Source organism: Bombina bombina, chromosome 4, assembly GCF_027579735.1.
Source record: "Bombina bombina isolate aBomBom1 chromosome 4, aBomBom1.pri, whole genome shotgun sequence".
NCBI lineage: Eukaryota > Metazoa > Chordata > Amphibia > Anura > Bombinatoridae > Bombina > Bombina bombina.
In genome coordinates, this window is record NC_069502.1 from 828,831,331 (window position 1) to 828,845,857 (window position 14,527).

Here is a 14,527-nt window from a genome sequence, read left to right on the forward strand (position 1 = left end):
ACACTCACCTGTGCCCTGTATCCCTCAGACACATCACACACGTACACTCACCTGTACGCTGCATCCCTCAGACACATCACACACGTACACTCACCTGTACGCTGCATCGCTCAGACACATCACACACGTACACTCACCTGTGCCCGGCATCCCACATAAACATCACACATGTACACTCACCTGTGCCCTGCATTCCTCAGACACATCACACACGTACACTCACCTGTACCCTGTATCCCTCAGACACATCACAAACGTACACTCACCTGTGCCCTGCATCCCTCATACATTTCACACACGTACACTCACCTGTGCCCTGCAACCCACAGATATGCTACACATGTACACTCACCTTACTTGGAGTTCCATGGTCAGGCACGTACACACACCTTTGCTCTGCGTCCCTCAGACACATCACACACATGCACTCACCTGTACCCTGAAACGTGTAGGTTACTTTACTGGAAGAGTTCCATGGTCAGACCCTTCACACACGTGCAGTCACCTGTACCTTGTGTCCCACATGTACACTCACCTGTATTTATATTGTCACATATTTCCTGCTTTGCAGCTTCAGGCATATTACTTAGCCACTGATCTTCTGCTTGTTCTGTGTTACATGAAATCTTAGCATCTTTTTCACCTACAAAAAAATAATCAATCAATAAATCCATATTTACATGGGCTCTATTTAAAAATTAGTTTAGTGTGATACATTGTGTAATTTAAGTTAAATACACCTGAGCCTACATCACTAGCAGTCACATCTGGATGAAACATCCCATATAATAACATTAGCGCAACAGTAAATACAACCTGTGTCAAGCAGTAAAGGGAGTTAGCTGGGAATCAGTTACTTTACTTGCTACAAATACAGCCTCACTGTAACCAATCAGAATTCCAATAGGAGACGTATTACAGGGTTTTGTGAGGTTTTTGAAAACAAAATCCATGCACCCCTCAGACACATCACACACATACACTCACCTGTGCCCTGCATCCCCCCTACATGTCACAAACATACCCTTACCTGTGCCCTGCATCCCTCAGACACATCACATACGTACACTCACATGTGCCCTGCATCCCCCATACATGTCAGACACATGTACACTCACCTGTGCCATGCATCCCTCAGACACATCACATACAGACACATCACATACGTACACTCACATGTGCCCTGCATCCCCCATACATGTCACACACATGTAAACTCACCTGTACCCTGTATCCCTCAGACACATCACACGCGTACACTCATCTGTGCCCTGCGTCCCTCAGACATGTCCCAGATGTACACTCACCTGTGCCCTGCGTCCATCAGACACATCACACACGTACACTCACCTGTGCCCTGCATCCTTCAGCCATGCCACACACGTACACTCACCTGTGCCACACATCCATCAGACATGTCACACGTACACTCTCCTGTTTCCCACAGGAAAACACGTAAAAGCATCTGTGCCCTGATTCCCACAGACATGTCACAAACGTACACTCACCTGTGCTCTGCGTTCATCAGACACATCACACACATACACTCACCTGTGCACTGCATCCCTCAGACACATCACACACGTACACTCACCTGTGCCCTGCATCCTTCAGACACATCACACATGTACACTCACCTGTGCCCTGCATCCTTCAGACACATCACACACGTACACTCACCTGTGCCCTGTATCCTTCAGACACGTCACACACGTACACTCACCTGTGCCCTGCATCCTTCAGACACATCACACACGTACACTCACCTGTGCCCTGTATCCTTCAGACACGTCACACACGTACACTCACCTGTGCCCTGTATCCTTCAGACACGTCACACACGTACACTCACCTGTGCCCTGTATCCTTCAGACACGTCACACACGTACACTCACCTGTGCCCTGTATCCCTCAGACACATCACACACGTACACTCACCTGTGCCCTGTATCCCTCAGACACATCACACACGTACACTCACCTGTACCCTGTATCCCTCAGACACATCACACATGTACACTCACCTGTGCCCTGTATCCCTCAGACACATCACACATGTACACTCACCTGTGCCCTGTATCCCTCAGACACATCACACACGTACACTCACCTGTGCCCTGTATCCCTCAGACACATCACACATGTACACTCACCTGTGCCCTGTATCCCTCAGACACATCACACACGTACACTCACCTGTGCCCTGTATCCCTCAGACACATCACACACATACACTCACCTGTTTCATTCCATACTAGAACAAGATTTGATCACTTTATCTGAAGAAATCAATATAAAGAATCAGAAGGAAACACATTCATATAACAATCTAAATATAAAAGAGATAGTTGCACTTCTAAAAAATAATCCCAATTTGGTAGTTGTCAATTCAGACAAGGGTGGTTCAATAGTGATACTCAATAAAGATCAATATTTAACTGAGGTTTATAGACAACTAAATGATATACATACATATAAGAAATTAACGTTTAATCCTACAATTAAATACCAGAGAGAGTTAAAACATCTACTAGACATAGGATTAGAGGAGTCTATATTGACCATCAAAACAGGAGAATTCATTTATGTTGATACACCCAGAGTCCCGGTATTTAAGATCTTACCAAAAATACACAAATCCTTGGTAAATCCCCCAGGGAGGCCAATTATCTCTGCTATTGGCTCCCTGGGAGAGAGATTGGGACAATGGGTTGATGCACAACTTCAGCCAGTTGTACAATCGTTACCAGGTTTCCTCAGAGACACTAAACATTTGTTGAGACTATTACAAAATTTCACATGGAGAGATGGTTACAAATTTGTAACCATCGATGCTATATCTCTATACTCTTGTATTCCTCATGAGTTGGGGATTAGTGCAGTCAAGAAAATGTTAGAAAAGTATTCAGACTATGACATCAATCTAATTAATTTCATTTTACAAGCCATTTCCTTCTTATTGGAACACAACTTTATCTTTAATGGAGAATTCTTTCTTTCTACAATTAAGAGGCACTGCGATGGGGGGCAAAATTTGCCCCATCGTATGCGAATCTTTACCTTGCAAACTTTGAAACTGAGACAATATTTAATGAACAGAATGAGTTTAGAGATAACATTAAAATGTACACTAGATACATTGATGATATCTTGATAGTGTGGGATGGCTCCAACCAAGCTTTAGAAAAATTTCTTGATTATTTGAACAATAATGTGGGGAACCTAAGATTTACATCTGAGGCCTCAGAAAACAAAATACCATACAATGGCCTCGCTTCCATTGAGTCGTTAAAAATGGAGCCGTAAGCTATCGAAGCGGCAGACAGCTAAAAGTAATTTACGGCTCCATTTTAGTACCAGGTTTCCATTGAAATATTTTGCGGATAGCGTGCAGTCGCTCATTTCGTGTAGCTGTAAGTTAACGTTGTGTTAACGCTTCCATCTGATGTCGGATTTCTTGAAAATCAATTAGTTGCTAAGGTAACCCGACCTTACGCTATAGAATTTACGTTTAACGTCCGTGCTCCTTACCGGTGATCATCTCTCAAGAAAAAACATAATTTATGCTTACCTGATAAATTTATTTCTCTTGTGGTGTATCCAGTCCACGGATCATCCATTACTTGTGGGATATTCTCCTTCCCAACAGGAAGTTGCAAGAGGATCACCCACAGCAGAGCTGTCTATATAGCTCCTCCCCTAACTGCCACCTCCAGTCATTCGACCGAAGACAAGCAAGAGAAAGGAGAAACTATAGGGTGCAGTGGTGACTGTAGTTTAAAGTTAAAAAATACCTGCCTTAAAATGACATGGCGGGCCGTGGACTGGATACACCACAAGAGAAATACATTTATCAGGTAAGCATAAATTATGTTTTCTCTTGTAAGGTGTATCCAGTCCACGGATCATCCATTATTTGTGGGATACCAATACCAAAGCTAAAGTACACGGATGAAGGGAGGGACAAGGCAGGTACCACTGCCTGTAAAACCTTTCTCCCAAAAATAGCCTCCGAAGAAGCAAAAGTATCAAATTTATAAAATTTTGAAAAAGTATGAAGCGAAGACCAAGTCGCCGCCTTGCAAATCTGTTCAAAAGAAGCCTCATTTTTAAAGGCCCATGTGGAAGCCACAGCTCTAGTAGAATGAGCTGTAATCCTTTCAGGAGGCTGCTGGCCAGCAGTCTCATAAGCCAAGCGTATTATACTTCTTCGCCAAAGCGAAAGCGAGGTTGCCGAAGCCTTTTGGCCTTTCCTCTGTCCAGAGTAGACAACAAACAAAGCAGATGTTTGACGAAAATATTTAGTAGCTTGTAAATAATACTTTAAAGCACGAACCACGTCAAGATTGTGTAATAGACGTTCCTTCTTTGAAGAAGGATTAGGACACAATGACGGAACAACAATCTCCTGATTGATATTCTAATTAGTTATCACCTTAGGTAAAAACCCAGGTTTGGTACGCAAAACTACCTTATCTGCATGGAAGTTCAGATAAGGGGAATCACATTGTAAGGCAGATAACTCGGAAACTCTACGAGCCGAGGAAATAGCTACCAAAAATAGAACTTTCCAAGATAAAAGTTTGATATCTATGGAATGAAGAGGTTCAAACGGAACCCCTTGAAGAACTTTAAGAACCAAATTTAAACTCCATGGCGGAGCAACGGGTTTAAACACAGGCTTGATGCTAACTAAAGCCTGACAAAAAGCCTGAACGTCTGGAACATCCGCCAGACGCTTGTGCAAAAGAATAGACAGAGCAGAAATCTGTCCCTTTAAGAAACTAGCTGACAATCCCTTTTCCAATCCTTCTTGGAGAAAGGATAATATCCTGGGAATACTGACTTTACTCCATGAGTAACCCTTGGATTCGCACCAATAAAGATATTTACGCCATATCTTATGATAGATTTTCCTGGTGACAGGCTTTCGTGCCTGAATTAAGGTGTCAATGACTGACTCTGAGAAGCCACGCTTTGATAAGATCAAGCGTTCAATCTCCAGGCAGTCAGTCTCAGAGAAATTAGATTTGGATGGTTGAAAGGACCCTGAAGTAGAAGGTCCTGTCTCAGCGGCAGAGTCCATGGTGGAAAGGATGACATGTCCACCAGATCTGCATACCAAGTCCTGCGTGGCCACGCAGGCGCTATCAAGATCACCGATGCTCTCTCCTGCTTGATTTTGGCAATCAGACGAGGGAGCAGAGGAAACGGTGGAAACACATAAGCCAGGTTGAAGGACCAAGGCGCTGCTAGAGCATCTATCAGCGTCGCCTTGGGATCCCTTGACCTGGATCCGTAACAAGGAAGTTTGGCGTTCTGGCGAGACGCCATGAGATCCAGTTCTGGTTTGCCCCAACGATGAATCAATTGTGCAAACACCTCCGGATGGAGTTCCCACTCCCCCGGATGAAAAGTCTGTCGACTTAGTTTATCCGCCTCCCAGTTCTCTACACCTGGGATATGGATAGCGGATAGGTGGCAAGAGTGAATCTCTGCCCAGCGAATTATCTTTGAGACTTCCAACATCGCTAGGGAACTCCTTGTTCCCCCTTGATGGTTGATGTAAGCCACAGTCGTGATGTTGTCCGACTGAAATCTTATGAACCTCATTGTCGCTAGCTGAGGCCAAGCCTGAAGAGCATTGAATATCGCTCTTAGTTACAGAATGTTTATCGGAAGGAGTGTCTCCTCCTGAATCCACGATCCCTGAGCCTTCAGGGAGTTCCAGACTGCTCCCCAGCCTAGAAGGCTGGCATCTGTCGTTACAATTGTCCAATCTGGCCTGCGAGCAAGTTAACAAGCAAAAAATAAAAACGGTACTGTGCCTTTAAGAAAAATAAAAAAGGTCAGAATTTGAAAAACAGTGAAAAAAAAGCAGTAAATCAAACAAATTTTTTACAGTGTGTATAATAAGCTAACAGAGCATTGAACCCACTTGCAAATGGATGATTAACCCCTTAGTTTAAAAAACGGATCAAAAAATCGATATATAGACGTTTTTTAACAGTCACAACACACTGCCACAGCTTTGCTGTGGCCCTACCTTGCCATACAAATGACTTTGGAAAGCCTAAACACCCTTTAGAGAGGTCCTTATAGCATTCAGGGTACTCCTTGAGGGAAGCTGGATGTCTCAGTCTGCAAAAGTTACTGCGCAATTAAGCGCTAAATTAGGCCCCTCCCACTCATGTCTACACAGTGGGAGGCCTAAGAAAACTGTTTCTAGGCAAATTTAAGCCAGCCATGTGGAAAAAACTAGGCCCTAAAAAGTTTTATCACCAAAACATATATAAAAACGTTTAAGCATTCCCAACAAACGTTTTATATGACAGGAATTGAAAAATAATAAGAGTATTACCTCTGACAGTAAGCATGATACCAGTCGCTATTAAATCACTTTAATCAGACTTACCTTAAATAAATCTGGTATCAGCAGCATTTTCTAGCATTTACATTTCCTCTAGAAAAAATTTAAACTGCACATACCTCATAGCAGGATAACCTGCACGCCATTCCCCAGCTGAAGTTACCTCTCTCTTCAGTTATGTGTGAGAACAGCAATGGATCTTAGTTACAACCTGCTAAGATCATTAGAGACCACAGGCAGATTCTTCTTCTATTTTCGGCCTGGGACTAAAATAGTACAACTCCGGTACCATTTAAAAATAACAAACTTTTGAATTGAAGAAAAAAACAACTACATTTCACCACATCTCTCTTACTGCTTCCATGCGTGTCGAGAGTTGCAAGAGAATGACTGGAGGTGGCAGATAGGGGAGGAGCTATATAGACAGCTCTGCTGTGGGTGATCCTCTTGCAACTTCCTGTTGGGAAGGAGAATATCCCACAAGTAATGGATGATCCGTGGACTGGATACACCTTACAAGAGAAATAAAGATACACTTATGCATATTTTTAATAATCAAATACTATTTTTTAATATAATTATATTTACCACTTCATAAATATAAGTAATATGTATTGCTGCCCTAGGCATAGGTCTAGTTTGCATTCTGTAGATATGTTCTTGCATATATTATTATATTTAAATATATACTGATATTTCTATTAGAATATAAGTTCAACTATTTCTATACATGAGACAACAATAAATATTACTTATAACAATTTATTTCTACATTAAAACTTTTGCATTATTTGCAAGTTTTATAATTTCTATAGAACATAGGTCTCAAAAAGCACAATTTTCCTCTTTTACACCTAGTTGAGCTGGGTGTAATATTTCTCAATGTATCGACAGCCTCCGACAGTATATTAACGGTTTGCGCTTTCAATGGAAACCTGGTATAATTTATCGATTAAGGGCTTCTATTACTTTCTATGGGACGCGAAGATTTTTTCGGCAGCCGGAGTCCAGTTGCCGATATTGAGGTATAACGCGCCATTGGAAACAGTCGATAAACGATATTGCTTTCGACAGCATATTTAACGGTTTGCGAGTGCACGCAAACGGAATTACGACTCAATGGAAGCGAGCCCAATGATGTCCTAATTTGTCATTCTGAAGATAAAGTAACCACGGAGGTTTACAGAAAAGATATAACAGGCAACACTATACTGAGAGCAGACTCATTACATCCATCACATTTAAAAAAGGGCATACCCAAAGGTCAATATATAAGGCTTAGACGCAATTGTACTAATCTTGAAAATTATTGGAAACATGCTAATGATTTAACTTCACGACTTATAGATAGGGGTTATAAGCCTTATGACCTAAAGAAAATATCTGAACAGGTCTCCCATTACAATAGGGACAATCTGTTGAAAGATAATATCAAAAAAAAGTTCAGATAATAGTGGTATAAACTTTGTTACAAAATTCAGTAAACAGTACAATGATATTTACAACATTATAAAAAAAGGTTGCCGATATTAGAAAATGACAAAGATTTACAATCTATTTCTACTATGTGTAATTTTGTCTCTAAGAGGTCTGAAACTATTGGTGAAAAGATAATGAAGAATTTCAGTTCCAAAAGAAATCAAAATGAGACGAACACAAATAAAAATTGGCTATCCAGAAAAGCTGGTTTCTATAAATGTGGTGGCAGGCCTTGTAAATGCTGTGAATTTGCTAAAACAAGTGACAGTTTTATTTCAACAAACACAGGTAAATCATTTAAAATCAGGGATTGTATAAATTGTAACGCTACATATGTTGTTTACCTTATCACTTGTCTATATTGTAATTTTCAATATGTAGGACTCACTTTGAGATTACTAAAGGACAGGATAAGGGAGCATTTACTATCAAAAGAGGCAGAAATACCTAAGACACCAGTGGCTAAACACTTTGCACTCCATGATAGTAGTTTAGGCTATTTTAGTTTCCAAGGAATAGAACATGTTTCCTTGGGAATACGTGGAGGAGACAGATATCAAGCTTTAAGTAGAAAGGAAGTGTTCTGGATCTATACATTAAGAACTGGATCCCCCAATGGTATGAACAAGATTAGCGATGTCAAATTGTTTATAGATAGGAATTAGATATAATTATTCCAGTCCATGTTAGATCTTATATTATTTATATATAAATGAAATCTGACATATCTATGCTTTTTCTTCTAGATTTTGCATTTTGGGTTTTGTTAAGTGTCTATGCGACACATGTGATTATACAACAACCGATATCCCATATAGTATAATGTTCTCTGTTGAAATGTGATATGATGTTGGGGAATAAATATGCAGAGATTGGACAGTTATCAATTATTATATGGCATTTGACTTTTATACTGTATTCATATGTAATATGTGCAACCTCTGTGTGTTTCTTTTCCCATCATCATTTAAAATCACATTGTATGAAAAAATTGTTTTGCATTATTTCTATTCTCTTTCTTAATGTTTTACATTTTAAATGAGCTTTCTTAATAGTTGTTATAGGATTGTGTATATTTGTGTATGAAGTATAGTGATTATTGCAATGGAGGTACTGAATGTGTTAAACCTGAAAAAGTGTTGAACAAGTTGCAATTGGCTGAAATACCTCTTACCTTGACTATTTAACAGCTGTGAGTAACGCTTGTTTATTAGCTCTGATGAACTGCCTCTGAGGCAGAAACGCGTCAGCTGTGTCCTGTGCTTTGCTGTGCCTTTATGCTGGTTTTAAACAGATGAAATAAAGGATCGTTTTTATACTATATACCTTCTCTCCTTGCTCATTTTCGGTGAGATCGCTACTAAATTTGGTGCTACACTCACCTGTACCCTGTATCCCTCAGACACATCACATATGTACACTCACCTGTGCCCTACTGCCCTGTATCCCTCAGACACATCACATATGTACACTCACCTGTGCCCTGTATCCCTCAGACACATCACATATGTACACTCACCTGTGCCCTACTGCCCTGTATCCCTCAGACACATCACATATGTACACTCACCTGTGCCCTACATCCCTCAGACACATCACATATGTACACTCACCTGTGCCCTACTGCCCTGCATCCCTCAGACACATCACATATGTACACTCACCTGTGCCCTACTGCCCTGCATCCCTCAGACACATCACATATGTACACTCACCTGTGCCCTACTGCCCTGTATCCCTCAGACACATCACATATGTACACTCACCTGTGCCCTACTGCCCTGTATCCCTCAGACACATCACATATGTACACTCACCTGTGCCCTACTGCCCTGTATCCCTCAGACACATCACATATGTACACTCACCTGTGCCCTACTGCCCTGTATCCCTCAGACACATCACATATGTACACTCACCTGTGCCCTACTGCCCTGTATTCCTCAGACACATCACATATGTACACTCACCTGTGCCCTACTGCCCTGTATCCCTCAGACACATCACACATGTACACTCACCTGTGCCCTACTGCCCTGTATCCCTCAGACACATCACATATGTACACTCACCTGTGCCCTACTGCCCTGTATCCCTCAGGCACATCACATATGTACACTCACCTGTGCCCTACTGCCCTGCATCCCTCAGACACATCACATATGTACACTCACCTGTGCCCTACTGCCCTGCATCCCTCAGACACATCACATATGTACACTCACCTGTAACCTACTGCCCTGCATCCCTCAGACACATCACATATGTACGCTCACCTGTGCCCTACTGCCCTGTATCCCTCAGACACATCACATATGTACACTCACCTGTGCCCTACTGCCCTGCATCCCTCAGACACATCACATATGTACACTCACCTGTGCCCTACTGCTCTGTATCCCTCAGACACATCACACACGTACACTCACCTGTGCCCTGTATCCCTCAGACACATCACATATGTACACTCACCTGTGCCCTACTGCCCTGTATCCCTCAGACATCATCACATATGTACACTCACCTGTGCCCTACTGCCCTGTATCCCTCAGACACATCACATATGTACACTCACCTGTGCCCTACTGCCCTGCATCCCTCAGACACATCACATATGTACACTCACCTGTGCCCTACTGCCCTGCATCCCTCAGACACATCACATATGTACGCTCACCTGTGCCCTACTGCCCTGTATCCCTCAGACACATCACATATGTACACTCACCTGTGCCCTACTGCCCTGTATCCCTCAGACACATCACATATGTACACTCACCTGTGCCCTACTGCCCTGCATCCCTCAGACACATCACATATGTACACTCACCTGTGCCCTACTGCCCTGCATCCCTCAGACACATCACATATGTACGCTCACCTGTGCCCTACTGCCCTGTATCCCTCAGACACATCACATATGTACACTCACCTGTGCCCTACTGCCCTGCATCCCTCAGACACATCACATATGTACACTAACCTGTGCCCTACTGCCCTGTATCCCTCAGACACATCACATATGTACGCTCACCTGTGCCCTACTGCCCTGTATTCCTCAGACACATCACATATGTACACTCACCTGTGCCCTACTGCCCTGCATCCCTCAGACACATCACATATGTACACTCACCTGTGCCCTACTGCCCTGTATCCCTCAGACACATCACACATGTACACTCACCTGTGCCCTACTGCCCTGTATCCCTCAGACACATCACATATGTACACTCACCTGTGCCCTGTATCCCTCAGACACATCACACACGTACACTCACCTGTGCCCTGTATCCCTCAGACACATCACATATGTACACTCACCTGTGCCCTGTATCCCTCAGACACATCACATATGTACACTCACCTGTGCCCTACTGCCCTGTATCCCTCAGACACATCACATATGTACACTCACCTGTGCCCTACTGCCCTGTATCCCTCAGACACATCACATATGTACACTCACCTGTGCCCTACTGCCCTGCATCCCTCAGACACATCACATATGTACACTCACCTGTGCCCTACTGCCCTGTATCCCTCAGACACATCACATATGTACACTCACCTGTGCCCTACTGCCCTGCATCCCTCAGACACATCACATATGTACACTCACCTGTGCCCTACTGCCCTGCATCCCTCAGACACATCACATATGTACACTCACCTGTGCCCTACTGCCCTGTATCCCTCAGACACATCACATATGTACACTCACCTGTGCCCTACTGCCCTGCATCCCTCAGACACATCACATATGTACACTCACCTGTGCCCTACTGCCCTGTATCCCTCAGACACATCACATATGTACACTCACCTGTGCCCTACTGCCCTGTATCCCTCAGACACATCACATATGTACACTCACCTGTGCCCTACTGCCCTGTATCCCTCAGACACATCACATATGTACACTCACCTGTGCCCTACTGCCCTGTATCCCTCAGACACATCACATATGTACACTCACCTGTGTCCTGCATCCCCCATATGTCATACAAATACACTCACCTGTGTCCTGCATCCCCCATATGTCATACAAATACACTCACCTGTGCCCTACTGCCCTGTATCCCTCAGACACATCACATATGTACACTCACCTGTGTCCCCATATGTCATACAAATACACACCCTGCTTCCCACAGATTCACGTCACACTATTACACCTACCTGTACTTATATTGTCACATATTCCCTGCTCTGCAGCTTCTGTCATATTACTTAGCCACTGATCTTCTGTTTGTTCCGTGTTACTTACAATTTTAGCATTGTTTACATCTGAAAAAAATATCAGTAATAGAAATAAATAAATAAATCATTCTTTGCATGGTATCTTTATAAAAGTTAGTTTAATTTTTTTTTTTTTTTTTAAAACAGTGGAATTTAAGTTAAATAAACCTGAGCCTACATCAGTAGCAGTCACATCTGGAAGAAACATCCCATGAAATGACATCAGCACAACAGTAAATACAACCTGTGTCATACAGTAAAGGGAATTAGCTGGGAATCAGTTACTTTACTTGCTACAACTACAGCCTCACTGTAACCAATCAGAATTCCCATATGAGACGCATTACAGGGTTCTGTGAGGTTTTGAAAATAAAATCCATTTCCCACTGGTTATTAAAACCCCACTATAGCCCATTTAATGATCTTAACTTGTATTGCCTGTGTGAGAGAGAGTACCACAGTAATCTGATAGAGACATCAGATATATAAAGGGATTTATATCGTTCAAGACAAAGGCATTTTCTCTTAGAGTAAAAATAATAGAAATAAAGCAAGTTATCAAGTTTAACCTTTTCACCACTGAGCCATTTCATACCCTGTTAACCAACGCGCCACTCGTAATCTGGCCCTAAATGGATCTAAAATAAATGTTTCACCCACGGGCTGCATCCCTGCATTTGCACGTGCGTCTTCACAGCTCATTAGAATATGCAATTCAACTGCGTACACTATTGCACATTTTCATAGTCATCGCTGCTGCCACTTCTCAACTGGGTATTTATCACTAATAATAATTAGTTGGTTCTGTCTTTAATGTTGTGTCTTGCTGGCAGAGTTCAATGTCCCTTTAAAATTATCCACGTAAAAATAAATATTACAAAGCTGTTTCTCTGCTGGTCTTTCACATGTATTATAGAAGGTTTAAGTACAATGCCCCTTTAACTCACAATATACAGACAGGACATACAGATGAGCAGATCATATAGTGCTGTGAGATTTATTTTATGCTCCTACAAAATGCTACTGATGTATCTGCAGCTGATCACATGACAACAGTAATGATTATACTCAGATATAAATGACAGCAGCTGTATAGGGCTTGGGTGTCATGTGATCAGGATAACTAAACACTAGGCAGTGAGTATTGTACTGTGGCACTCAGTGTGTGAGTGAGGTGACACCCTAACTGATAATATAATGTACAGCACTTACAGACAATAAGCTATAAACACCAGGCAATACCCCATAAACAGAAGACACGTCACACACGTGCACTTACCTTCAGTGTCACACACGTGCACTTACCTTCAGTGTCACACACGTGCACTTACCTTCAGTGTCACACACGTGCACTTACCTTCAGTGTCACACACGTGCACTTACCTTCACTGTCACACATTTCCTGCATTGGAGCTTCCAGCTGACACATTACACTCAGATACTCTGCTTTGACATCTACATCAGTATTAATGTCATATGAGGAAGAACTTCTTTACAGAAAGAGTGATTGATTTATGGAATAAACTTCCTCAAGAGGTAGTAATGACAAACACTGTGGGGGACTTTAAAAATGCCTGGGACAAGCATAAGGCTATCCTACGAACTAGATAGGTTTATACTGTTAGGTAATATCGGGCGGACTTGCTGGGCCTATGGCTCTTATCTTCCGTCAATATCTATGTTTCTATGTCAGAACATTTATTGCAGACAACATTTAATGGTTTAGGATTTTATTTCACCCCAAAGGCAACTAATATTTAACACAGTAATGGGTACTTAATTGCCATACACTTAAAGGAAAAGTCTACTTGAAAATTGTTATTGTTTAAAAATAGACAATGCCTTTATTAGCCATTCAACAGTTTTGCATAACTAACACGGTTATATTAGTATACTTTTTACCTCTGTGATCACCTTGTAGATGGCCCCCTTATCTCAGTTTCTTTCACAATCATGCATTTCAGCTAATTAGTGCTGCTCCTGCATAGTTATTATCATTCTACATGGGAGTGAGCACAATGTTATCCATATGAACTAGCACTGTATGGCTATAAAAAGCTAATAAAAGGCACGGATATAAGAGATGACTTGCAGGGGCTTAGAAACAGGTAAACTGAGGTTATAAAGTATAGATCTTAGATACACTTGTTATCACTAATGTATACAAAATTGTCTCATTTGAAGATGATGTAATGGAGAAAATATGCTTATTATTACAGCCAGTGTTATTATCCATGTATAATTGTATTCACTGAAAACGTCTATACAAATATTTCAGTATAAAGTATATTAATATAACAATGTTAGTTATGCAAAGCTGGGGAATGGGTAGTAAATATAACAAAAACAAAATGTTTTATATTCTCACTGTGACAGTGAGAAATGTGATAATAAGGATAAGGTAACTATAAAAGTACTATATCCGGTGCCACCCTC

General features: G+C 41.9%; 1 pseudogene; it reads right to left on the reverse strand.

The window, feature by feature from the left end:
* The window catches only part of LOC128657155 (zinc finger protein 260-like), a 54,360-nt pseudogene that overhangs the window by 22,677 nt on the left and 17,156 nt on the right, over positions 1-14,527 (reverse strand).